Raw genomic sequence first — 27,259 nt, forward strand, 5'->3', positions numbered from 1 at the left:
GAATGTCCTCTGCAGCAATTATTACTTTTAGCTAATGGTATTTATTATAAGAATTAAACTATTAAACAATTCACCATAAGTCAAATAAAGCATTTACAAAAATCACTTTACAGGAAAATGAAAATATTCCTTTTGCTATATTTTAAGAGAACAATTTTTTTAAATTAAATAATTTTGAACCATTTTAATATATATCCACTCACAGGTCAGTATAAAATGAGCTGACTACATTTAAGTATTTGCCAGCAAATTGTTTTGTTTCTCTAAATTAAGTTGTGATTAGATTTAGCTCTCAGTAGATATCACTTCACAATTTCAAGTTGTATTTTCAGTGATTTTATGTTAGCTTTTTAAAACTTAATTGTCATAAACATTAAACAAGGCCCCTGAAGTAGGTATCCCATCAGTGTAATGGGTGGTTCTGCCTGGTCATTTCTAATAGAAAGCGCTTTTTCCGTGAATACTTAAGAGCCACCGTATGACACCGCTGAGGTTGGGCTCAAATACAAGTTATTTAGGGACCAAAATGACACTTTGTGCCCTTCAGAGTCATCACATGTTGAGAGGGGAGCTCTTAGTAAACTTACCTTAGGCAGGGGGAGCCATAGGAGGAAACAGTGGACTCAAGATGCGCCACGTACAGGTCAAATCCCCCATGATGAGTGTGGTCCTTCTGCACAGCTAAATTGCACCACTAAACTTTATTTTACAAAGTTTATATTAGGCATCCTTTGTGCTCTAAGTCATCAGAAGCCTAGCATTTTATGATTGGAAGAAATCAACAAAATTAGTCCAGCATTGAGTTCAAGTCAATATATACTTAATCAATCCTCTGAGAAGTCAATCAGTTCCTATGCTTTATTTAAGCCTGAATATTTCAGGTAATATTTAATTGAAAATACTAAATCAATGAATCTTACTCAACTTTTTTCATAACAATAGATAACATTGAAGGAAAGGAATTTTATGATAATGGGAAATATTATTTTCTAATTTCAAGATCTAGAAAAAAATGTATAATTCTTAACATTTCAATTGAAATTATTGGAAGTAATTGTTAATGAAAAGTATTAATTCCCTTTTATAAAATATCTGGCATGTAACAGAAAAGATATTGGCATTTTTAAATAACTTGCATGCTAGAAAATATTTTAATTGCAGAAGAAGTAACAGTCTGCTGTGGTTTTTGCATGAAAAACAAACGAGGTTTGTAAAATGTTGGTGACATTTTGAAAAGAATCTACTTACTAGCTTTGAATAGTTTGGTGAACCCAGCAATGGATTTTGTAGAGTGATCGAATCTTCTCAGAGTCACTTTTGAGACTGGCATCTTCTGTCCTCCTCAAAGATCTCACTAGGAAGACACACTTCCGTTCATTATTTACTTAAGCAAGTTGCTTATACAAGGTGAGATCCAAGATATGATAAATTTTTACATTAAAAACTTAGACAATAAAAGTACATTGTCATTAATCTCCCTCAAAATACTCTCCTTTGGTTTGAAAATTCTTGCAACTTGCTGAAGCAAGTTCTGGAAGTTCTCTCTTCACTGTGTATCTTTCTTTATGTGGCCATGACCAGCTCCACGTTCTGAAACAAGCAAAGCATTTTTACCTGTCATGGTCATTTTGATCTGGGAGGGAGCCAGCCAGAAGTCCTACAGTAGCCTCCTGGTGAGCAGAAGGGAGGAGGGCTCATCGTGGTGATTTTACAAGCCTGCCTTCCATCGGACAGCAGTCCGCAGCATCCTTCCCGGTGTTCGCGGCTTTGCTGATCACACCTTGTGTCCAGAAGGACTGGCAGAACCGCCTCTGGAGCAGCGGCGAGAATGATGAGCAGGGCACGTTTGGAGGAAGGGGCAACACTCCGAGGGGAACTGATGTCACGTGTCCTCTAGGCTAATAGAGTGTAAAATTGTGAACATCCGCCCTACATTTTTCCATCCCTCTTATTAAGGACTTACTGGTGTCTGGGTGTGTAGAGTGTATCAGTCCTTGGCCTGAATGGTGAGCTTCCAAATATAACCAACAAACTGGAGCATAAGAAGTAATGTCCATTTGAAAATTTAAAAAAGAAATCAGCATTCCTGTAGGTGGAACCATGTATTCTACAATAAAATGTTTCTACACGGGAAAAAGATATATTTTGAATTTTGAATTACAGAAGAATAGTTCAAACAGATAAAATGGAGCTGGAAGGGATAGTTTCTAAATGCCTTTTTGTCATGAACTTTTATTTTAATTGCCAACTAAAATTGTATTCATGTAGTGCAGTGTGTGTGTGTGAGTGTGTGTGTGTGTCTGTGTGTGTGTGAACTGCAGAACTGTTTAATCGCCTGCTTTAACACATTCTCATATAGCTTTTTTGGTGAGAACACTTGAAATCTATTATGCTAGCAATTTTCTAATGTATGAAAAAAGCCCCCTATGATAGATTATTAACTCTACTTACTGTTATGCACAACGGATGTTTTGAACATTTTGGAACACAGATATGAGGCACACACTTGTGTACACACACATTCAGATATTTTCACACACAGTCAAGAAAAATTTTATTTATGCAGATTTTATAATTTGTTTTACAACAGTTATCTAGGTGTCCCCTGGTAGAAAAAAGAAAGAGATTAAAGCAATGCACAAATAAACAATCATCCTGAGATTTTAATCTTCAAATTGGAGCCTCAAATCTTGGTAGTTGAAAGAAAGAAGAGAAAAATCAAGTGGCAAAGTCCCCCACAACTCCCGTCTCAGCCACCGGACTAGGCAGGATTGGGCCGGAGCAGAGAGTGCAGAGTCCAGGGCCGAGCGGGTTCTTAGCAGCAGCAGCCCCTGGAGCCTGCTCGTTCTGATGCTGGGAACACAGTGCTGGCTGCAGAAACAGCCGGAGCTGCGCCCCAGCCCCACTCCCGCTGCAGCCCCAGTGGGTCCCAGACACACTCAGAAGTGCCTTCTTGGGAGGATCCCGGGGTGCAGCACGAAGGTGACCTCAGCAGGTGTCTCCACTGAGAAGCCGGCGGTGGTGGGCACCTGGCTACAAGGGACACTCTGCTCCGTGAAGGGTGTGCTCAATCCCTGAGGCCAGGCAGGCGACCCACGTTCAGCAGATATTAGTTTCTGAATAAATGGATATTGTAATAGTGTGGGAAACAGATCCCACTCAGCCTATCATCCTGTGAATCCAGGGCTCCCCTAGCTCCCCCCTGTGAGCACTTAGTTCAGCTGTATGTAAATGCCAATTTCCAAGCTATAGACTTAAGGATGTGAGGAATTTCACATAATAAGTGAGTATAGCTACTAAAGCAGTAGGCTTTCACATAACAAAATTAAATTAGGAATCAATAGCAATAGAAAATCTGTTAAAATCCCAAATACTTATATTTTTTCTTTTTTAATTTATTTATTTTTTATTACATTTTATTGTTTTTCAATAATTTTATTGACAGACAAATAGCAATGAGACAGTTTCAAATCAAATTGGGAGGACAGTTTCAATAATTAACACATTGCATACTGTCTTCCTAGTGGTTATTTGTTGTACAAGATGCAGACATGAGATCCTCTTTACAAACACTGTTACAACAAATCCCTCTATTCGTTAAGAGAATGTCTATGTCTTGTAGATAGTTTATAGTTTGTTGCTGTATACAGTCTGAGTTCATGCTTTTGATGGACATATTTCATTATTATTGTATTTAAAATGATATTGATACAGTTGCATTTAAGTCTATGACATTTCTATTTGCCTTCCATTCATTTTGGTTTTGTTCTTCCTTTCTTGTCTTCTGTTTATTTAATAAAAATTTTGGCACATAAAAAATAAATAAATAAAACAGTAGGCTTAACGTATTACTCAGAATTTACAACTACTTTTCATAATGGCAACCTTGAGAACTGTAAAGGATGTCATTAGTTGAGCAATGAATTCCTGATCAGAAAAGGCACCAATATTTGAGCACATAAATCTTTTCTTCCTGTGTATCAGAGGCGAAAATGTTTGCATCAGAGAATACAAAAGAAATAGAGAGCCTGCACGTGCACTTACGCATGGTTCACAAACAAGAGTCATGTGCTCGGCTTGGTCCCAGGCTTTCCTAACCAACTGTGACCTAAACAGTAAGCAGCGACACCATGGGCACCCACCACCCCGGACCGTGTGCCTGGGGGGCAGACCTGTGGGATTCAGCCTCTTCTCGGGGGTGCAGAACAGCCTGAAGTGAAAGACAAACACAAGGCCTGGAGCAGCGTTGGTTGGTTAACAGCACACAACCCTCTGAAGTGGCTGCGTGGACTGTCATCTGTGACATTGCTTGCAGCCACCGCCGGTGGGGTCCCCTGCTATGAGCACTGCACTTCAGCTCTGTAAATGTAATGTGTGATAGAGCATAACCTATGTCATTTCGTCCTGATTCCCCATTCCTGAGGGCAGGGAACACTCTTCAACTTGCTTTGGTGAGTGGCTGCCTCACCCCAAAGTCCAAAACCATAGATGGACCTTTTAGTAAAGGATTTTCAGGTGAAGCTCGGGATCACATAGATTGGATCGATCCGATTGGTGATTGCCTCGGGCTGCCTGCTGTGTTTTCTGCTTTCCACTTCTGCTCCCGCGTTGTCATTATCTGACATGTGTTAATATTTCACGAGTTTGAACTGTACGGAATCAATTGTAAGTGCTGTGGCTCACGCAGCAGCGTGGAAGAGAGTGTGGCATCGTTAAAACATGACCATCGATCCAGTTTCACGTCTCCTAACATTTTTCCTGTACAGTACTTTAACATAGTTTGCGATGATACGTCAGCATTTTAAAATGATGAATGAGATCTCTAATACTTTTTCAGGTTTTTAGAAGAGCAGCTTCACCAGCCTTCTTTTTGCAGGGTCACAGTCTGTTCTCCTGGGCTCCATGGGTCACCTCATCCTAAGTCTCTGCAGATCATCTTAGTTCTCTCTCTCTCTCTCTCTCTCTCTCTCTCTCTCTCTCTCTCTCTCTCTGTCTCTGTCTCTGTCTCTCTGTCTCTGTGTCTCTCTCTGTCTCTCTGTCTGTCTCTCTGTCTCTGTGTGTGTCTCTCTCTGTCTCTGTCTCTCTCTCTCTCTGTCTCTCTGTCTGTCTCTCTGTCTCTCTCTGTGTGTGTCTCTCTCTGTCTCTCTTCCTGTCTCTGTCTCTGTCTCTGTCTCTCTGTCTCTCTCTGTGTGTGTCTCTCTCTGTCTCTCTTCCTGTCTCTGTCTCTGTCTCTCTCTCTGTCTCTCTTTGTGTCTCTGTCTCTCTGTCTGTCTGTCTCTCTGTCTCTCTCTCTGTGTGTCTCTCTCTGTGTGTCTCTCTCTGTCTCTCTTCTTGTCTCTGTCTCTGTCTCTGTCTCTCTGTCTCTCTGTCTCTCTCTTCTGTCATCTTTTGACACAACGTGAGCTACTTTAGAAAAGCAGCACACTTGGCTGGCAATCCCACTTGGAGCGGGAGTGAGGAAACAGCAGGAAGTTCACACTGCTGGGTCTGCACGCAGTCATGCAGGGAGCCTATTCCTCGTTATCAGACACTACTGAGAACACCTTTGGGTGATCCAGAGTCTTAGAGCATTTCATTGTGAGAATATAGAATTTTAAATGAAAAATAATGATTAACCTTTCTAGTTTCTTACCTCTTCAATTGCAGAAAGGTCCAAGAGATGGATAGGTGAGAGGATGGGCAGGGAAAGGGATTTTTAATAAAAATTTCAAGATGTGTTATGTACATGTGCCAGGTGTGTACTACCATTCAGTGCTACAAACGTTAATAAAAATAAGTAAATAATAAATAGTTCCTTGGTAAAAAGCAAAAACCAATCCTTTTGTATTTCTAAGATGTAAAAATAAAGAAAGGAGAGAGAGAGAGAGAGAGAGAGAGAGAGAGAGAGAGAGAGAGAGAGAGAGAGAGACTGAAGACAAGACAGACCCACAGCTTTCCCTACTGCAAATAGGTCCTGCTCTTCCTGAAAACTATTTCACGGGTAAATACGGTCAGCATTGCTCTTTGAAGCCCTCCCATTTCACAGGTTGTGCAAAAATACGTGAATTGTAGAAGACAGTGCTGTAGGAAGAAAAATCATTTTCTTTCTTTCTTTTTTGTTTTTTTTTTTTTTTTTTTTTTTGGTAGAACTGGGGATTGAACTCAGATCCTTGCATTTGCCAGTCAAGCGTTTATCCTACTGAGCCATCTCCCTGGCCCCTAAAAATTATTTTAATAAGTGAAGAGAATCTACGTTCATGGATAGGAAGATGCAATACTAGTGAGACGGCTTTTCTTTCCATGTTCATTTATAGATTCATCAGAGTCTCAGAATCCTAGCAAGTCCCTCTGTGGAAATCAGGAATCACTCTGGCACTGACATGGGCACAGGGCACAGAGTGTGATGCTAACGGAAGCCAGGGGCAATATCTTCGTGGGACGGAATCCCGCAGATTCTCTGCAGAGGGGGATGTGGACTGCTAAATTCAATGTCACGGGTACCAGAGAACGGTTGTGATTCTATTTCATGGGCACCAAATATAGGCTGATAATTACTGTGTCGCAAAATTTCTCACCAAGATTGAAAAGATACCTAGAAGCCCCAGCATTGAGAAGCCTTCTGCAGCTGAGGGGGACACACACGGGTGAGGAATATCATGAAAATAAGAACGGCTGACAAGACCTGGGTGTGGAGCACCAGAAAGAGAGCACATGTCAGCCAGTCCCACACAGTAATGACACCATGCCGCTTGTGTGGCTCTGCTGCTGTGGCAGAAAACAACTTTTCCCTACTGGTGAAATGACAAAGCCAACCTGAAACTCTTTTCTTTTAAACATTCTTTCAAAACACCAAGAAAACACATGTTAGGAGCTTTGGACATGTGCTGTATTTCTCTTGCGTGGGGAAGCCTGGAGTTGGAATTCAAGCCTCCACAGCTTGCACTGCCACCCTCCCCCACTCAGGAGGTGGAGCATCTGTGTTGGGTCCTACATGACCGGTGTCCACTGGAGCAATTAGTCCTAATTAGCACATTTATTGTCCGGGCTGGAGGAGATCTGAGAACAGGATGGAAAGAAAGGATAATCCCTTTATCTCCACTCCTGTTGATCTCTCCAGAAAACAAGATGGAAACACATTGTCAAGAACCTAAGATAATTCCCTGCCACAAGCCCACTGCCAGTGTGAACTGAGGTCTGCCTCTTGTCACACCTGCTGTGGCACTCGTGAGGATGAGCCTCACTCCGGAAGTAGAAGGGGAGACCCCCAGGAAATGGTAACACCATCTACGCTCGCGGCTCACCGCCCCACGGGTTCTAGTGAGTATTTTCACATTTTAACACAATGGAGACCACCAAGTACTCTTGCATTCCACAAGAATATAAGTGAACAAAATAGGCAAGGACTCTTCTTTGAAATATAAATTTGCAAAATGTCCTTAAGTTTAGTAGCCAAAAGAAATTCTTCTTTTTAGATGCTCCTATTCATGGAAACATTCAAGTCACCTGGATATGGGTTAAAGAAATAGTAAGCACATCAATATTTATTTATTTATTTTAACGTATTTGGTACAAGGTCTCACTACGCAGTTCATAGTCATAGTGATGCTCCTGTTTTCAGCCTCCCCAGTGCTGGGATCACAGGCATGTGCCAGCACTCAGTCTCAGTGACTGGCTCAGGGGGCAGCGCCGGCATGGCGTTGGCGCTGGGAATCGAACCCACAGAACTGCACGTGCCTAAGTACGCGCTTAGCCAGCTGACCTACCTCGCCAGCCCCTGCACCAGTTCTTACACCTGTTTTATAGAAAAGCATTTCCATTCTTTTTTATTATTAAATAATATTATCTATTTAATTATTAAATTATTAGGAGGACCAGAATGCAAACATGACTAAACTGCACAAATCAACATGATAGTATGATATGCACAAAATTTAAGCTCTCTCATTGATTTATGAATTGTAAGCCTATTGATTTTATTTTTCAAATGATTTTTAATATTAATATATTTTTCTATTATCCAAAAGTATGTTACCAATAATTACTAATAAAAGTATATTACCAATATTATAAAAGTATGGAAGTATATTATTAACAGTACCAAGAGAATATTACTAATGATTACTAATATTTCAGAAATTATTTTGATATTATCATAATATTATAGTTAAAAATAGGTCTAATAATGTAAATTGTTACAATCTTTTGACATTGAAAATATGATGGTATTTATTAAATTTAAAATAATCACACCTTTGAGGATTGTGCTGTAAAGTATTTAGAATTTATGAAAATATTTTAAAATTTGTTTTGTTGGGGCTGGGAAGATAGCTCAGTGGAAAAAGTGCTTGCCTGGCAAGCACAAGGTCCTGAGTTTGATCCCTGGCAAAACCAAACAAACAAACAAACAAACAAACAAACAAAAACCCTAAAAAATAAAATAAAATTTGCTTTGTAAATTTGACCAGTTCTACTAGTCTGAGATGGAGTACATACATAAGCACACACAACTGGACAGAGAACATGTGTGTCAGGCGATGTTATATGTATTATAAGTTATGTAGCATATTACATGTACAGTGCACATAGCAGTGTCTATGTCTATATTTTGCATTCATATATGTATATAATACAATATAGATATAGATATTTATCTACCTATGTACACAGCTATATGTTTACATGTATGTTTGTGTGTATGACTAGATCTGGGTAAAATTGTTAATCTACAAAAGAAAGAAAATTCTTGTCAGTGCCTAAATAGCACAAAATGAATATCACAATATTAATTACCAATGAGAAGTAAAACAATGAGTTGTTGATAACCCAATGGAATGAAATATTGAAATTATAACATCAAATTTTGTAGAGTGCAGTGAAATATTGAAAATATCACATGCCACAAGAGAGGAAAGGGCTTCTATTTTTGCTCTTCGTCCCTTTTTTTTCAAACCACAAATGTGTATTTCTTTTATATTTATAAATGAATATGTATGTGAAAAGCACACAACGACTGGAACGCTTGGGTACAGTCATGAGCAAGTCAGAGCAAACGCTCTGATTAAACAAATGATATATTTAAGAGGTAACCAAAACAGCAAGAAAAAAGCCACAATTTTAAACAATAATATTTGGTACATTTTCTTCATCGCTGCATTTATTTTATAAGAGAGAGACTCCAGACTGGAAGTGCTGCCTTGTAAATGTTTTCTCTCTCTTTTTTTTTTTTTAAATGGCCCTCTTTTTTTTCTTTTCAAAATATTTAGCGTCTACATTTCATCAGCCAACCAAGTAAATCATGGCTTCTTCAAGTGCAAGGATCGAAACCAATTACCATTAGCGGCCATCGGGCGCAGCCGCTCCTTTCTGTCCTGTTGCCTGCATCTCAATGATCTCCCAAGTGTGCCCGTGCAATTTAGCAGGAAGATCAATACCCCCCAGCAGTTAGCAGCAGCTCTCTTGAAGTGCTTCACAAAACATGCTACATTTCTCCACCGAATAAATGTCAAAACATTCCAACAGCTACAATTCTTGGGAGAAATCGCTCTTCTGAAACATTATTGACATCCTTTAACCCACATTTCCCGCTGCTCTCCGGCTTCCTACTGGCTGGTCAATTCTGATTTGGCAAGAGCCACGTCGACATCTGTGCCCCGCTGACTCGCTCTGCTGCCGCGAGCGGCATCGGGAGCCGGCAGGCAGGGCGTGGGGTCCGCGGGTCAGTGGTCCGGCGCTGACCCAAGGTCACGGTGACGGGGACCTCCCTCTGGAGACGCGGCTTCATCTCTAATGTGCCGTTGAAGTGGATCGATCGCTCAGCGCGTGAGGCCAGCCGGCCAAGTGCCGCTGCGCACTCGGGCAAGCCAGACGCGAGGGCTTCAGCCAGCAGCGAGGTGGGCAGGTTCCAGTTCTCGTTCAGGGGCCGTTCTTCATGCTAACGCTCGTGACTTTATATATATTTTCCCATCTAATATACATATATATATATATATATATACATACATATATATATTGCATATGAGAAAGAGACAGAAAGCAAAATTTCTTTTGTCCTTTCCATTAGAAACTCTCACACTGAGAGTACACTGGCCGGTTCTCATGCAAACCCCTCTGACCTGTTTGAGAAGTCCTCAGTAGTCAGAAAGTTTAAGCGGGAATGGCTATCTCCTTTCGATTTTTACTTTTTTGCTTTTCTTTGTTCTTTTGATCTTTACTCGCTGGATGTACAGCTGCCTTTTTTCTCTTTTTTTGTGGCCGGCTCCGCACACCCTGGGGCAGGGCTGGCGTGGCATGTGGCGCTGGGGGGCGAACCGCGGTCCCTGCGCTTTGCCGAAGCGCGCCTACGCAGGCGCTTTAGACCACTGAGCTACCTCGCCGGCCCCCAAAGCTGCCATTTTTAACAGCCGCCTCCCTCGCGTCTCTCTACTGATGATTTGAAAATGTGAAAAATTTCTCCTCCGGGCAGCACTGTGCGCAGAACCTGTCATGCAGAAGCAGAACGCCATCGGCTTCTGCCCAAGCCCTGCACCGGGTCCTAAGAGGAGCGAGCGCCCGGGACGTGCCAGGTCCCTCCTGCCTTGGGCCCAGAACGCGCAGCCCCTGTGCTCGCTGGTCCCGCGGAAATGCGGCGAGCAGAGCTGCCCCCGACGGCGCGGCGCGGGTGCCACGAGCTCCCAATGCACATGTTCGTCACACGTTTGGCCACTAAGCTTATCTGGAAACGGGATTAAGACTACTTTCCTGGCAGAGTATCTGGGATGCTAATCCACAAAGCGGTCGCAGGGTTACCGAGTTAGCTGCGGCCTCGCCTTCTGCTCCGCACGACCTCTGGCGTTGGCTAGGTCGCTGCAGGTCTACCAGGATGAGTTAACGCGAAAGGCATGGGCAGCGCACTAGGCGGGATGTCGCGGTCGCCAGCTCTGAGGCGCACAGCTGCTCAGGGGAGTTGGTTTATGTAAGTACGAGCATTAAAATATTTGCAAATGGCGGTTAGAGACATTAGAGCATTTAGCCGAGATGTTTTGCAGTAAGTATCAACAGTAGTTATCTGTGAGAATGATTTTTTTTTTTTTTTCGGAACCGGGGATTGAACTCAGGCCCTTGTGCTTGCCAGGGAAGCACTTATTCCCCTGAGCCATCTCCCCGGCCCCGAGAATGATTTCTTGACTCTACTTAAACTTATAAACACTGCTAAGCAAACGTGGGCCACCAACGTTACCCATCATTAATTAACAGACCTTGAAGGTAAGAGGTAAAGCTAATATTTTCAGAATTTGTTTGTATCCTTTTCCGAGCCATTGCCCAAACGCATGTGTTTAATGGAAAACTTACACGAAGTCACGGATGTGAATTTTTTAGTAAGGCATAAGCGAAATGTCGCAGGGCAGAAGAACCAGGTGACCGTCTCTTCCTCCTCGCGTGTGCCAACACACACAGACTGCACTAGTGCAGATCGCTACTGCGCATGCGTACTTTGGGTTATGAGCTCCGATCGCGGAGATACTGTGTAGTAGGAATTAGCTACAAGCACAGAGTTACAAGCGTGAGATGTCAAAGCTACAACGGTAACCCGGATAGAATGCACTGCATCTTCTCAGGTATGCAAGCAGGTTTCTGTGACTCAAATAGTAAGCCCTTGGAGTTGACCGGAGATTTAATTACAACGCTTTACAGTTTGACCATGCTGTAAAATCAATGAGCTCTTTTAAGATTTTAAGTAAAAGCTATTACAGATGTCAGGAAAGCTGCAAATTTTATTTTCTAACCCGAAAGAAGGTGGACTCTGGTGATTCTAGAAAAAGAATTTTTGCAGCTAATATATTACAAAATATTCATATATCAACTAATATAATAATATCCATATATTCTTGCATGACACTGTTTCGTTGTTGGGAGGGTGGGAATATTTTCTGTGTTATGCAAAGTGTTACTTCATTCCATTCTGCACTGTATGAATGCATATGTAACTACCTCTGAGGTCTCTGGACATTTAAATTCTTATTTCTTGGATATTCGCATTACACTTCATAAATTAGTAGCTTTTCATATCATTTTCCAAAGTAGGCATTTTTCCATGTTCCCTGACAGGAAGCTCTAATAGGTTAAGAAATTGTTCAATATTTGGTTTCTCAGCTCAGAGCTGCGTAAAACCAAAGCTCACACTTTAAGCAATGTGCTTTTGTAATGCAACCTCTTTTAAAATACTCCAAAGTGACAGATGAGGAAAGGATTTTAATCCAGGGGAACTAGTGCCTTCTTCATCAGGTTTGGTCATGAGCCAAGATAAGAGCAATCATTCCTGCGCCTCATGACACAGTAGCAACAGATATTTAGTGAGTTTGGGGCAAAGGGTTTCACTTTTACTAGCTCAGTTTTGTTAAATATTTATTCTAATCCCTGTCAAAACCAACTAGAGTTTGTAGTGTAGAGGGCAAAATTTAGGAGGAATTATGGTGTGTCTAAGCGAAACACAACTTGTTGGTGCAGCGGAGGCGGTGTTTCAGAATTCTCCCGGCAGTTTCCACGCTGTGGTCTCACCTCCACCACAGACTTGACCTAAAATTCCTGGTCCTCCTCTAAGATGCCTATCGTGGTGGCTACCACCATCGTGAACATCACCTTAGGTTATTCATGTTGCTGAAGAGGCCTCTCAGCCAAGTGAATAACAAATAATCACATATGAGGACAATGTTCGAGGGTATTAGGACAGAAGAGATGAAACAAAAGGGCTGAAAAGTTTCCTGAAAGGGGGACACCACATGCTGAGTGGCAGCCAGCAATGGTGCTGGACTGCTACTCAGGGGGGACAGCAGTCAGATGGGTCTTCACCAGATTGATAGAATTGTCCCCTCGAGTCCTACCTCAAGCAAGACTGCCACTGAAATAGAAAGGCAGAATAAGAGTTCTAAGGGGACTCATCTCGGCTGTGACCTTTCTCTGGTGGTTTCTGTGAGCCTCAGTAAAATGACGAAAGTGAGGAAGAATATGATGAGCAACAGGAGTCCACAGAAGCCAGCCAAGGCCTGCAGCAGTGAGGCAGGAATCAGAGTAAAGTGCCGGGCAAGAGCAGGTCCTGGAGCTTTCTGTAGTGGCCATATGGAAAAGCATCAAGAAGTACTCAAGCAGAACTCAGAACAAAAGGGAATTTGGAGCTCAGCACCTGGCTCTCAGGGTTGAGCTTGCTGCTAGCAGTGGAGAAGCCACTGTGACATCTGCACTGTGTCCCTGGCCTGCTGTGGGAATGCAGAAGTTCTCCAGATGCACTTCAGTGAAGGTCAGTTTCATATCTCACTGTCATAAAGAAATACCAGTGGTCTATGGGATGACCTCCAGTGACCTGGGGACATATACCCAAGGGGCTGTGGTAGGTTTTCAGAACATCTGCCATTGAGTCACAGTGAATAATGGCTTTCTACTTTGTCAGAAAACAGTTGAGAAATAAGTACTACCCCATATCAATGGGATCACAAGACCTGGCCTCTGCCTTTCTTGGGCCCGCAGGTCCAGGCATGTCTTCATTGTCAGAAATCTTGGCTGCAAGGGAAGAGCTATGTGGATCATCCAGATATGCTTTGACAAGTGGAGCACCTCTGCCTGCCAACTTCCATGTAACTCACATTATGGATGCAAGATGATGTCGCAGTGGGCGACGGCAAGAGAAAATGTACGGCTCTCAGCAGCTTTTCATCTTCCGACAACCATGAACGATCATGAAACAAAGGAAAGCATTAAGGATGGTCATGTAGGGCCGGCCAAATAGCTCAGCAGGTTAAAGCACTTGCTTAGGCAGATGCAGCGGCAGGGGTTCAATCCCAGGTGTACCATGCTGGCCCTGCCCCTGGGTGCGCTGAGATGGCAATGAGACTGGGCGTGGTGGCACACACCTGTAATTCCACCTCTTGGGAGGCTGAACACAGGCAGATTACGATGAGTCCAATCTTCATAGTGAGACCCTGAGGTCCTGTAAACTCTGTAGTAAAACACACACACACACACACACACACACACACACACAGAGAGATGGTCGTTAAGGGGGCTGGGGAGATAGCTTGGTGGTCTAGGCTCCTGCCTGACAAATACAAGGACATGAGTTTGATCCCTGGTACTGTACGCTGCATTGGCCCCTTCCCTGGGCACACAGAGCTGACCACTGAAACGAGGCGTGGTGGTGCATGCCTGTAATCCCGGTGTTGGAGAGGCTGAGACAGGAGGATCACTGCAAGTCCAAGCTGCGTTGTGAGATTCTGTGCCAAATACATAAATAAAGATGTATTTATTTATTTATTTTAAAGATGGTCACTGAAGAGTTAGTTCTGGCTAAAGCGGCAAATCCAAGGCTGGTGCCCAAGTCATCTTTGGTGAGTCTGGGGTGAAAGAGAAAGAACTGGCACGCGTTCTTTCAGAGTCAACCACGGCTCCGTCTGCCTTGTTCCCACAGGAGCCCACCACTGGATTAGATTCAAGCAAGGCAAATTCTGTCCTTTACTCTTGAAAAGGATCCAGGCAGGGACAAACAACCACTGTCTCTGTCCCTCAGTCTTGGATTCAGTCTTCAAGCTATTGGATGACCTTCTCTCAGTGGCTGCAGGAACACTAGGGCTCCAGGTCCCACACAGGCAGCCTGGCAGTGCTTTGCCCCTGCTGAGTACAGCTGGAGACCCTGCGGCAGCCCTGCTCACTTCTTCCTCACGTGATTGATGGAGACGCCTCTGCTGTGGCCTTCAATGGGGCTGAAGAGCCTCCTGAGAGAAAAGCCAAGCAGAGAAAACTCACGCGAGTCCATGCCACTGGCTGCTTGTGTGAGATCCGAAAGGTGAAGTAGATCAACCTTTGGGTGGTCAGAAGAAGAGCTTAGCTTCCAAGGAGCACGCCTGGGACCTCCTGCGCCCAACTGAGCTGGAATGCTAGGCACTCAGGTACAAAGCCGGGCTCGGGTCACGGTCACAGCCGGACTGGTACTGGCAGCGGGCTGCATTTGCTGCGGGCTAGGAAGTGACAGTGCTGGAATCCAGAGCAGAGCCAGGGGTTGCTCTTCCTGACAAACCCAGTGTTTGGGCCGTGCTCCAGCTGTGGAGCTCCCCGCAGTGCGGAAGAAGCTCTTGACACACGCACGTATCCGTGCGTGACGTGGCCTGGCATTCCACTTCCCTGCAAAATTACTGTCGGTCTTACGATCAGTTACACTTACCTGTATTGCATATTTTGTGATACGACTGAAACCGAGGGCGGAGGCTTTCTCCTCAATAACATGACACCTACGTGGATGGCTTCTACAGCCCGCTCCAGAGCACCGGCACAGCAACAGGGCAGCATGTGGCCTCTTCTCATGACCATGTCTTCTGTGTTTGTGACGTTCTTTTCAGGCCTGAGAGCAAATCTCAGAGCCGTTGCTCCCAGGCCGTCATGCCTCAGGACCTCAGTATTTTTCACTATGGCCTTACAGCTTTGCAGTGTCATGAATTTTGAGGCCGAGCCTTCTGCCCAGGATTCAGTGTAATACAGCATAATACTGGCTTCTACCGCTGTGCGGTATGTGTGGACACTGGCAAAGCAGGCTGTCGATCTCTGCCCTCAGGGCTTGTGGAAGAACCACGCGGCTCTGCCTGCATGACAACCATCTGCCTCACAACTGCCTACCTACAGTTGTTATTTCTCAAAAAGCATTCATAAGTGCTTGAATTTAATTTGGATGACCTTCCCATTAAAAAAAAAAAAAAAACATGACCTTAAAGAATGGAGTCAGAGCATAAGTACACACTAAAACATAATAAAAATAACACGTTAACTACAGAGAAAATATTAGATCAGGAAAAAATGGAGCTGTAGCATTCTACCTGGCTCAAGGTTGAGTAATAATACCGTCATAGGAATGGTTTCACCAGTCATTTATTTTAACAGAAGTTAGTTATAATTATCAGAGGGGTAGAGTTAAAAACTACAAGGTGGTTTTGCTGTACAAAAGTAACTAAAAGGTAATTCAAATAAGCAGAGAGAAACATAAAGTAACACCTAGGTCTACTATCCCCAAGATACCTGCTGCCAAAACACCCACAGCTTGTGGCTTCAGCTGGTGGCCACTAGGAATAGACAAAATAGCTGTTCAGTATCCCAATCTGCTGTGCAAGTCTTTGTGGCCAGGTGCCCCCAGAGCTCAGCGAGGCCCGAAATGAGGATTTCGGTCAGTGTTCCCAAGAGGAAATAAAGAGGAGAAGGAGGGCGGGCCAAGGGCAGATGTCCAGCGGGTGGGAGGACCAGCCTGATTCTCCCCGGAGAGCTAGAGGTAGCTGCAGCGCTCAGTGACAGAGGAGCTCCAGCCCGTGTCTGGCAGCTGCCAACACAGGTGCCCTGTGTGCGAATGAGCGGCGCGGATGTCTCGGAGCCCTTCTCCAAGCGAAGACCCCAGCGTCTGTGGGAGCTGGGAGTGGCCTTCCTGGGGCAGTGGCTGCCCTGTGCTGGAGCGGGGCCTGGGCGCCTGCACGTCCAGGGCCAACTGTGGAGCCAGGAGCAGCACCACCGCCCGCCTGAGCTCTGGGAAGACCCCGACGCCCGCTGCTCCAGGGGCCCAAGGTGAAGCTGTGCCTCAGGGGGAGTCTGGAGCAGCTCGTGTGTGAAACACTGGGTCAGCGCGGTCGCTCCACGGAGCTGTGTTTGCTTAGTTCCCTGGTGCCCGCAGGGGTCCATCTAAGTCATCCTCCACCACAACACCTAAAATGTACTCTGGAGTTTCACCTGATCTGGCTACTTCAACAAACTGGGACTAGCACGCATGTGTGTGTATATATACGTATGTTCCTGGAAGTGACTGGAAAAGATTCCTTCCGGTAAAATTGTGGGGTCCGTTGTCCATCGCTATAAATCTTTATGAGGCTCCACGTTGTGTCCTGTGTCCATTGCAAATACTTGGAGTTGAGGATTGAAAGAGATAAACGCCAGCAACACAAAAATCTGTGACCACTGTGGTGCTGTTAGGAATACACCTTCACGTACACCGCATTGTCATTGGTGTATATTTTTGCTTCGTTTCTTATTGCTATGCAGCTCCTCAGCGTTACATTTATTTCTAGTCAAGAACAGAAAAGTAGAGAGAAGTCAAGATTTTTTTCAAGCACCGTCTCTTCTTATAGCCTCCCCCAAAATGCTCTTTATTGCCCCTTTTTTTATACTTTTGGGTGCAGAACTAACCATAGTGATGCTCTCATGGGATTATTTATAATCTTGGTAATTTGTAACCTTGGTATGTATGCAAGCCCTTATCTTACTGAACTCTGCCCTTTGTGATTCTGATGAACAGATTTACAACGACAGCTCTTGTTTGGATTACTAATTTCTGAAGAACAAATCTAAGTGATAAATATCATTTTGCTTTATCAGTTTCCTTTTCAGGACTGCTTCTTTCTTTCTTTCTTTCTTTCTTTCTTTCTTTCTTTCTTTCTCTTTTTGTATTTTTGGGAAGGGTCTACAGCGTGATCAGGGTCTCACTACTAGAATGGACTCATAGTGATCTGCTTGTTTACAGCATCCCTAAAGCTGGGATTACAGGGGCTGCAGAGATAGCTCAGTAGAATAAGTGCTTGCCTGGCAAGCACAAGGGCCTAAATTCAATCCCCAGTTCTGAAAAAAAAAAAAAAAAAAAAAAAAAAAAAAAAAAAAAAGCTGGGATTACAGGCGTGGCCCACCACATCCAGTCTCAATTGCTGTCTCAGCGGGCAGCACGGCAGGCCTGGGGATTGAACCCCCAGCTCTTGTGCCTGCTTGCAGGCACTTTAATCCACTGAGCTATTTGGCTGGCCCTGGAATTGCTTTTTTAAATAGAAAAATAAAGCATTAAAACTATCTGTAAGACTTTTAACTAGGAAGTGTTTATTTGGGGCATCAATGTGTTTCAATCAGTAAATGTTGAACTAAAATGCAATACTTTTCCTGAAAAAAATTATTAAGTAATATATGTTATTCTTTACTGGCACCTAAAATAAATATATGCTAGAAGTAAAGTTCCTTGAACATAAATCAAAAACACCGTGACATGTGGACAGAGATGGTGGGGAACGGTAGACGCTTTATATTTCAGCATTGCTAACAGCTTTTTTCTGCCTTTTACACATTGTCCCCAGTTTTCCTACTTTTATTATTGATGTATGTTTTGTCTTAGGAGTGTGACACATGGCCCGAGGCACCTTGGTCCTGGGCAGGATGTAGACTAGCCAGCAGAACACTTCCTTCTCTACGGATCTCCCCACCTCTCTTAGGTACCTGCAGCTGGTATTTGCATTTCTCATTTGGAATTTCAGTGTTCTCCTTAAAAATAGCAAAAAATTAAACAGCCTTCCTACATGGAGAGATAATTCATTTGAAATGAGGGATGGTGGAAGCTAAGGGAATCTTAGGGTCCTCTGGTGGGAATCCTAGAACTCGCAGCACTTTAGGAGTATGCCGGCATGCTCACCCCACCATTGTTCACCTGAGAGAGCCTTGCAGGTAGGGAGTTGCACAGCCCAGAGCATCCCAGAACCCACACGTGGCTCGGGAGCCACCCTCAAAGCTTGTTCACTACAGTACCTCCTGGAAGGGTCCTGTCCTGGCCCGCTTGTGACAATGATCTGCACTTGTGGGCCTAGTCCGCTTCCTGATGGGCACAGGAAGGAAAGCCAGAAGGACACAGCTGATGGCTTTCCGTATTCTTGATGGTCATCCTGGCCAAATGCAGAAGCCCACCTTGGCTTGGAGCCACGGCCTATGCAAGAGGCATGAAGCCTTTTCCTTCAGGAGACTGCGGGCTCCGCCTTGGGGAAGCAGCTACATGGTGATGTTGTACCCTGTTAAAACTGACTCCATTTTGTTGCCCTTCTAACCTCACCAAGTTCCTCCTCTGTATGTGCCGACCCTCCCAATTCCTCCTCTAATTCCTCCAACTCCTCACCCCTGTTACTCAAGTCTTATGATATCTGCTCCCCAAACCTTATCTCAATGAACTATACATGACTGCCAATTCAGCACCTCCACCCAACAGAACCACCCCATAAACTAATGACTCGCTGTACCCCATGTTGCTGATTCCAGCACCCCACTCAGTAAGGACCACCTAATGAACTAGTGACCCTGCCACTTCTTCCTCTCCACCCCTTCCTTGCCTCGTTGTCATCTGATTTTTGAGCTACAACATTTGGGGGCTCGTCCGGGATCCCTAAAGACCTCTTCTTTTTGATGCGGTAAGTAAATTTCAACCTAAATTTTGTTATACCAGCTTAAACTCAGATGTGAATTAATGGTTTTGATTTAGCTTTACTGATTTTAAAGAACTACGGCTGCTGTGTTAACCTCTCCTTTCACTTTCTCTCTTTGCTTTCTTCTGAGTACTCAAATATATAAGATCTCAAATGTATAAAAACTCAAATGTAAGATCTCAAAAATATAAGATTTCAAATGTATAAAATCTCAAATGTGTAAGGTAAGAATGAATAAGATCTAAGGTTCTTGGTTGTGTTGTTGACTCGCAGACTCCAGTCTCTGAGTCCTTGGAGTGGGACGCCCTCTAAGTCAGATTTTGGGAGATCTCAATTGTAGGGAAGTGAATGGACCTAGATGTCTCTTTCGCCACAGAGCTCTGTTTTCAGTGAGGCAAATGGACCTAGGTGTCCCTTTTGCCAATTAGTTGCCTTTAGAGATTATGGACTTTGGTCATATGTAGAGGTTTCTGTGACCTCCGGGATCTCTTTAGGTGAGGTTCTTTTGCCTCTACCCCCTCCCCCTACATATTCTAACTGTAGGGAGCTAGCCGCATGTGTGCGACCTCTTTCTTTATCTCTCTTTGAGATTTATGCCTTCCCTACTCCTACAGGTTCTAACTGTAGGGGGCTAGCAACATCTGCTCGACCCTCTCTCTCTAATGCAGGCTAGTTTCTCTTGTATAAAGGTTTCCTTGATACCCCTACCCTTACCAAGTTCTCCTGCATAGGGGGCATACACATTCCTCTCATACAAGTTTTATTTAGGCCCATTAGACTAGTCTGCCTCTTATGTAAAGTGAATTATTTCCACCTTTACCAAGTCCCCCAATAGATTTAATCTAATTAGGGGCATACACTTTCATACAGGATTTATTTGGGCCAAATTGGAACCATCTGGGTAACTGTAATTGTGCTGTCTGTCTGTTGTCTGTCTGTCTGTACTAACTAGTTTGTTTTTCTTTGATTTTGATTGGTCTATTTATGTTTATCTGTTTTTCTTAGAACCTGTCAGCCAGATAAATTCATTATTAAAATATTGGTCAAAATGTTGATAAATTTAAGCTAAGACATAACATTGTTATAAGGTCATGATATTTCTTTAATGGGACATTTTATGACTGTTTTATATTTGTATATGTTATATTTGAACTGATTATTAAATTTTAGACAAAAGCACTAGAAGGTAAAATTACTAAGATTCTTATTGGATTTTATGTAAACTTCTGTAAAATAAAACTTTAGCTAGCTTAAACTTAGAAAACCTACATGCCTACATAAAAAGGGACTCCTTTTGCCAGTTAAATGACATTAGGTCGGCAACCGTTCTTAAAGACTTGGAGGACAGGTTTCACTGGGATAGACTGGTTCGGATCCCCTCTACACGCTAGAAGGAATGTCGGGCCTGATCTGTTTCAGTTTCCTTTCTTTGACTTTGTTCCTGATTTTCTTATCTCTTTGCACTTTCTTTTTTAAAGGCATGTAAAAGTTAAGAACTCTGACTGTTCCAGCTAAGTAAAGCCCTTAGAAAATGAGCGTTTGTCAACGCTGAAGACAGGAAAGCCATTCTAGAAAGGACACATACCCCGTCTCTGGGTCAGATGAGACAAAGAGATTATGCCCGTCCAGGAGAACACACATAAAAGCCATGTCCTGGCTTAGTGTTCTGGGCACGTCTCCTTTGGGAGGCTAAACCTGAGACACAGTGGAGAGAACCGACTTCTGGGTGACACCAGAAGGAGCTATCTCCAAAAGCAGCACAGTTATGGGACTAAAACATTTAAGTATAAGAAAATTCGACCTTTATCACCTAAGCTTCATTTAATGGGATAAAAAGTAAATTAAAACATAAGGCTTTTATTATAAAATGCTTAAATAATCTTATTCAGGCTTTAAGATATTTCCTATAAAATTTGGATAAACAGTGTGTATGCCTATGCTTTGTCTGGTCTCTTAATTCAACCTTTTGGATTGACAGATTTTCAGACTCTCAACCGCCGCCACGTCATAAGTGAGTTTCCCTGTCTTCTGTCGTTTTCATTCGCAGTCCTTGTTGGATCTTGTCACGTGTTTGGTCCTGTGAAGATGGGACAATCTGCTTCGTCATCCTCCCCCTTGTCTCTTATCCTGAATCATTTTTCCACCTTCCAAGATCAAGCAAAGGGATATGGAGCCTCAGTTTACCCAGGAAAACTCCACACTCTTTGTGAATTAGAATGGCCGATCTCATCGGGGGGCTTCTGGCCCTCCGAGGGATCTTTTGACCTCCCTTTGGTCCAGGCTGTTCAACGGGTCATTTTAGGCAAGCCCGGACACCCGGACCAGGTCATCTACATTCAGGTCTGGATTGATTGGATTTATGATCCCCCATCGTGGCTCAGGAAGTCCCTTCAGAAGCCCTCTGTCCTTGCTCCCTTAAAACCTTCTCATTCCCCCCAAAAGCCCCAAGTCCTAGAATCCCCACCTCAGGATGACCTTCCTCCTCCCTATAGGACCCCCCCTCCTCCTCAGGCCCCACCCCAACCCCCTTCACCTCCTCTTCCACATCAGGCTCCTTCTCTTCCACCTCCCTCCCAGCCCCAAACTATCTCGGCACCTCCTAGTCCACGCCGCACCCGGAGCCGCCGGCCCCCATGGCCGGATTCATCCACTCCCTCTCCTCACCCTCTTCCCTTATACCCTCTCCGTGAAACCTTTTGGGGGCCAGCTCAAGCCCCCACAATGATGTATGTACCCTTTACCACTTCTGATTTATATAACTGGAAAAATCAGAACCCACCCTTTTCTAAAGACCCACAAGGCCTCATTAGCCTTTTGGAACATATCTGTTATACCCATCGCCCCACCTGGGACGATTGTCAACAACTCATTCAGACCCTTTTTACTGCAGAAGAAAGAGACTGCATCCCCGGAGCAGCCCGTTGGGCTGTCATGGGCCCAGACGGAAATCCCACCCCTGATCCTGACCGCCAAGAAGCCATCTTCCCCTTGCAGTGCCCAGACTGGGATCCAAATACTGATAGAGGTAAGGAGGCTCTCAACAGGTATCACCAGCTTCTTCTGGGAGCCCTTAAAGCAGCAGCCTGGAAGCCCACCAACCTATCCAAGGTATCAGAGATAAGACAATTGGCTACTGAGTCCCCTGCTGCTTATTTGGAAAGACTCCTAGAAGCCTAGCTTATCTATACTCCAATAGATCCGGAGGCACCTGAAAATGCACGAGTCATAAATGTTGTGTTCGTGACACAGTCAGCCCCTGACATGAAATGAAAATTGCAGAAAATAGAGGGTTTTGAGGGAGCACCCCTTAGTCAGCTCAAGGAGATAGCTCAGAACGTTTTTGATCAGCGTGAATCTAAGGAAGATAAAAACGAAAAGAGACTTACTAAGATTCTTGAATGTCTGGTCACCGGGAACGGGCCAACCAATAAAAGGGAAAAACGACTTCCTCTTGAAAAAGATCAATGTACTTATTGTAAGGAAAAGGGACACTGGGCCAAGGACTGTCCTAAATTAAAGACTAAACTGGAAAAAGATGCAAAAGCCCTCCTTAATCAACAATAGGGAAGTCAGGGCTCACGAGCCCCCCCTGAGGCCAGGCTAACTTTAACCACTGGGGGGCAACCCATAGACTTTCTGTTAGACTCTGGAGAAACTCACTCCGTTTTGACTCAGCCAATTAGAACTCCCACAGGAACTTCAATAAAGGTCATAGGGGCCACTGGACAAACTAAAATAGTAAAACAGCTTAGGGCGTTGCTGGGGCAACCTGGACAGCCCCTGATGAGCCACACCTTTCTTTGGGCGCCTGACTGTCCAGACCCACTCCTGGGTAGAGATCTTCTACATAAATTAAGAGCACAATTAAGTTTTGAGACCGAAATGCCTACTGTAACTATTGAGAATCCAATCATTAAGGTGATGGCCCAGTTCCCAGTAGGAGAAAGCCACATCTTATTTCAAGAAGTTTTAGGACCTGAGGAACAGAGATTTGATTTGACAGAAAGAGATAAATTGTTATACATTTGGATTCAACAAATCCCAGAAGCATGGGCAGAACATAACCCCCCTGGGTTGGCCAAAAATCAAGCTCCCTTGGTGATAGAGTTAATTCCAGATGCCACCCCGATTAAGTTGAAACAATACCCAGTTAGCCTGGCAGCATGCAAGGGAATCGCCACCCACATCTTGCGATTCAAACAACAGGGCATTTTAAAATCATGCATTTCTCCTTGGAATACCCCCTTGCTTCCAGTACAAAAACCAGGAACCCAGGATTACAGCCTGGTCCAGGACTTACGAGAGGTAAACAAAAGGGTGGTCACCTTACATCCAGTGGTGCCCAATCCCTACACCCTCCTGAGCCTTCTGCCGCCTCATCACATCTGGTACACGGTATTGGACTTAAAAGATGCCTTCTTCACCTTACCAATCGCCCCAGGGAGTCAACCCTTATTTGCCTTTGAATGGACAGACCCCTTTTCGGGAGTCTCAGAACAACTGACTTGGACTCGACTCCCCCAGGGTTTCAAAAATGCCCCCACACTTTGATGAGGCTTTGTCCCGAGACCTCCTGCCCTTTCGGGAGGATCATCCAGGACTGACGTTGCTCCAATACGTTGATGACCTTCTGTTGGCTACGGAGAAATGTGAGTCCTGTGTCTCGGGCACCCAAGCCTTACTAAAAACTCTCTCAGGTCTTGGATACCGGGTTTCAGCCAAAAAGGCCCAACTGTGCCGTAAACAGGTTACTTACTTAGGTTATCAGATTCACGAGGGAAAACGCACCCTCTCACCATCTCGGGTTCGTGCTATTCTGCACATTCCCACCCCTGCCAACAAGCGGCAGGTGCGATAATTTTTAGGGGTTGTGGGATATTGCTGCCTTTGGATCATTCATTTTACAGAGCTGGCACAACCTTATATGAGACTTTGGCTGGAACTACTCAAGACCCCCTTGAGTGGGGACCAAAACAAGACACTGCCTTTACTAACCTTAAAAATGCTCTGATTGAGGCGCCTGCCTTAGCATTGCTGGACTACAAAAGCCATTTACCCTGTTTGTAGATGAAAAGAGGGGCATTGCAAAAGGGGTCCTCACCCAGAAATTAGGCCTTGGGATCGGCCCATCGCCTATTTGTCCAAGAGACTGGACCCCGTGGCTTCTGGATGGCCTGCATGCCTTCGAATGATCGCTGCTGTGGCCCTACTAGTACAGGATGGAAAAAAGTTAACTTTTGGACAGCTCATTAGAGTGGTCTCGCCTCATGCATTAGAGACCTTAATAAAAACACCTCGTGATAAGTGGATAACCAGTGCCCATATCATCCACTACCAAGAGCTTCTGTTGGACCCTACCTCAGTCCAATTTAAAGAAGCTACCACTCTAAATCCAGCAACTTTTCTGCCGGATGATGACCCCACCCTGCCACTCCACGACTGCCTCTCCACCATCGAAAAGATCACGGGGCTTCGAGAAGACCTGACTGACATCCCCTTGCTTGATGCTGAACTGGTCCTCTTCACAGATGGAAGTAGTTACATTCATGAAGATAAGCGGGTGGCAGGGGTGGCTGTAGTCACTCAAGACCAAGAGTTATGTTCCCAACAATTGGACTCTGGAACTTCTGCACAAAAGGCTGAATTAATAACCTTAACCCAGGCATTGCGTCTGGGTCAAGACAAAAAGATCAATATCTATACGGACAGTAGATATGCATTTGCCACTCTTCATGTACATGGGATGATTTATCAAGAAAGAGGTATACTGACTTCTACTGAACAAAAGACTAAAAATGCAGCCCAAATTCTAGACCTACTGGCTGCCATTTGGCTTCCACTAAAGGTATCTGTTATGCATTGCAAGGCACATACCACAGGCTCAGACCCAATAACTAAAGGAAATCAACTCGCAGATCAAACAGCCTGAGAGGCTGCCTTAAAATCAGTGGGGACAGAAGAAAACAAAGCCCTACTCCTCGTGCCTCCCACCATCTCTGACCCTGTGTACACTTCAAGTGATCTTCACCTGGCAGCCCAGTTAAATGCTAAACCAAGAGATTCAGACAAGTGGTATCAGTTACCTGATGGAAAAATCCTTATACCAGAGGCTTTGGGCAGAGAACTGATCCAACAAGCCCATCAGGCTACCCATCTTGTGGGCTTGAAGCTAGCTAGCCTGTTCCGTAATCGATTTTTCATCCCAAAGTTGACCAAACTGGCACATTTGTCTAGCCTACGCTATGAACAATGCCTCAAGGTAAACCCAAAACACAACAAGCTGGTGAGTACCCTCTGTTATTGGGGAACCACCTCAGGGGAACATTGGGAAATTGACTTTACAGAATTAAACAAGCCAGGACAAAATGGATACAAGTACTTGCTTGTAATGGTGGATACTTTCACTGGATGGGTAGAAGCCTTCCCTACCCGCTCAGAATCAGCTCTTATTGTAGTTAAAAAGTTAATCCAAGAAGTTATTCCCAGATTTGGCCTACCCTTATCTATGGGGTCCGACAATGGTCTGGCTTTCATAGCCCAAGTTACTCAAAAACTTGCCCAAGCTCTCCACATTGATTGGAAGCTACACTGTGCCTGTAGGCCTCAGAGCTCAGGCCAAGTAGGAAGGATGAATCAGACTCTAAAGTCCACTTTGGCTAAACTCTCTTTGGAGACTGGCGAGAACTGGGTGAGTCTCCTTCCTTTTGGCCTTCTAAGGGCCAGATGTACCCCTATGTCTCTGGAATTTCCCCTTTCGAGGCGATGTTTGGGAGGCCTCCTCCACTCTTGCCTCGCTTGACAGAAGAAAAGATTGCTGAGATTACTAACCAAGATCTCATTAAGTCCCTCCAGGCCCTCCAGCCAGTGCTTGCCTCCATCCACCGGATTTTTAGGCAACACCACCCTGCTCCTGACCCTTCGGCCCCCGGACTCTGCCAACAAGCTGCGGAACCAGGAAGTCAAGTGCCACTCAAACGTCTGGATCCAAAAGGACTAGAACCACAGTGGGAAGGGTCATACACTGTGATACTCAGCACCCCCACAGCAATCAAAGTTGCTGGTAAGTCCACCTGGATTCATCATACCAACTTCAAGATATCATCCCCAGACGAATCCACTGACCATCCAGCTAACGATAAGTGGACAATTATTAAGGGAGACAATCCCTTAAAGGTTAAATTGAAAAAAACTTACATAATCTTTGTGCTAGTATTACTTTCTTCTTGCTTGTTATGCCCCGATGAAGCTATATCCTGACCCCATGTCCCTGTTTATGGAACTTGGCAAATTACTGATTATACAACTGGTAAGGTGCTTGCTAAAAATGAAACTGTGAATGCAACCTTAACTATAGATCTATGTACCCTTTTAAATTCCCATACCATTCCGCTCCAAGACAGTGTCCTTGGTCCAGATGGGGTCCCCATTCTACACCCAGATACATCCATTCCTAATTGTAAAATCCTACTAAGACAAAAAGCTTTACAAGACATTGGATGGTATATTTGTCCTCAGGAGCAAAAATCTCGTACTGACTGGTACGTATAGTGAGATTGAGTATTTCTGCTATGTGTGGGGTTGTGGAACTATTAGTCCATGGCACGGTTCTAATGCAGATGATTGGATAAAAATTATTAGAAAAACCCCAAAAACATGCTCCTTAAATCAATGTAACCTTATGACATTCACTTTTAAGCATTACCCTGTTAAATACTATAAGGGAAAACACTATGGCATAAGATTATATGTGTCAGGCCCTGACCGTGGAAATTCCTTTACTATTCAATTCATCCCTGGGAGCTGACTTGCACCAGCCCGTCCCATTGGGCCGTTAGCACCACCACAACCTCCAGCACTACCCCTCGGGACTTCTCCACCCTTAAGCTCTCAACCCGCTTCAATACCACAAACAACTTCTCCAATACCCTTTGACACATACCCCGATGAGCCCTTTGCTCCCCTTGATATTAACTTTCAATACTTAAACAAAACTAACCTTAATCTAACTGTCAATTGCTGGCTTTGCCTCTCCCCTCATCCTCCTTTTTATACAGGGACTCCTG

General features: G+C 44.3%; 1 long non-coding RNA gene across 1 annotated transcript; it reads right to left on the reverse strand.

Moving 5' to 3' along the window:
• Positions 1 to 210: 210 nt before the first annotated feature.
• LOC111817236 lies at positions 211 to 20,555 on the reverse strand. The gene is made up of 3 exons (XR_002821478.1): positions 20,437 to 20,555; positions 6,815 to 6,817; positions 211 to 221 (listed from the first exon to the last, which is right to left on the reverse strand). It is a non-coding gene; the product is annotated as an uncharacterized LOC111817236 (long non-coding RNA).
• Between the last annotated feature and the right edge of the window lie 6,704 nt (positions 20,556 to 27,259).

This window comes from Octodon degus, unplaced genomic scaffold, assembly GCF_000260255.1.
Source record: "Octodon degus isolate 3935 unplaced genomic scaffold, OctDeg1.0 scaffold00052, whole genome shotgun sequence".
Taxonomy (NCBI): domain Eukaryota; kingdom Metazoa; phylum Chordata; class Mammalia; order Rodentia; family Octodontidae; genus Octodon; species Octodon degus.